This window comes from Formica exsecta, unplaced genomic scaffold (genome assembly GCF_003651465.1).
Source record: "Formica exsecta isolate Colony F162 unplaced genomic scaffold, ASM365146v1 scaffold2269, whole genome shotgun sequence".
NCBI classification, from domain to species: domain Eukaryota; kingdom Metazoa; phylum Arthropoda; class Insecta; order Hymenoptera; family Formicidae; genus Formica; species Formica exsecta.
Genome location: NW_021849564.1, coordinates 1 through 889, shown reverse-complemented (window position 1 = coordinate 889; position 889 = coordinate 1). Strand labels below are relative to the sequence as shown.

The window sequence follows — 889 nt, the reverse complement described above, 5'->3', positions numbered from 1 at the left end:
TTTTTTCCAGCAACGCAAAGACTAAACTAAACTCACTAACTAACCACAGAGTAATGAGAAGTATTGTTCGGCGAAAAAGGTGAGATGATAAAAACAAATGTTACCAGTTAAACAACGAATGAGAAGTATTGTTCGGCGAAAAAGGTGAGATGATAAAAACAAATGTTATCAGTAAATTGTTAAAACAGTGAAATGAAAAACAATATCAGCATTGTCTGTAGTATAAAATCAAAGTAATAAATAAATAAATATATATGAAAACAGTCCAGACAAACTATCCAAAAAATAAAATAAAAACAAACTTTTTGTCGTTGTAAAAAGGTGTTTGTCAAATTAAATAGATAAATAAATAAATAACATTTAGAAGGTTGTCAAGTACAGTAAAATAATTATAAATTAAACATAAAAATTACAATGAAATATAAGATAATTAAAAACAATGACTATAATCGCTGTCAAGTATGTTAAAACACGATAAAATAAAATGTAGAGTGTAAAAAGGAGAACGACAGAAAATTACATTTTTGAGAGCCTGTCTAAAACTGTTAAATATGCCTCTGGGAGACATTCGGTGTCTGTTTGCAGATTTAAACTATCCTTTTGTCGCTTAATGTGTAATACTTCGGAAATCAATCGCTTATGTAAATGTGGTTCATTATCAAGTATTTCTATTTTGTCCCACTTAAATTCATGATTAAGAGCAATTCTGTGATCGGTTATAACAGAGTGATTTGTCGTATTTCTACGAATATGATTTCTGTGTTCCGCTATCCTCGTGTGTAATTGTCTCTTAGTCTGTCCCACATATGACGCATCGCAATTATCACAAACTTTTTATTCGGAATTTACTTGATTTTAATCGTGTAAGAGCCTTACTATTATATCTTTT

At 29.2% G+C, this 889-nt stretch overlaps 1 long non-coding RNA gene across 1 annotated transcript; it reads left to right on the top strand.

The window, feature by feature from the left end:
- Positions 1–25: 25 nt before the first annotated feature.
- Positions 26–228, top strand: LOC115235554. Its single transcript, XR_003884048.1, has 2 exons — positions 26–79; positions 145–228. It is a non-coding gene; the product is annotated as an uncharacterized LOC115235554 (long non-coding RNA).
- Positions 229–889: the final 661 nt, after the last annotated feature.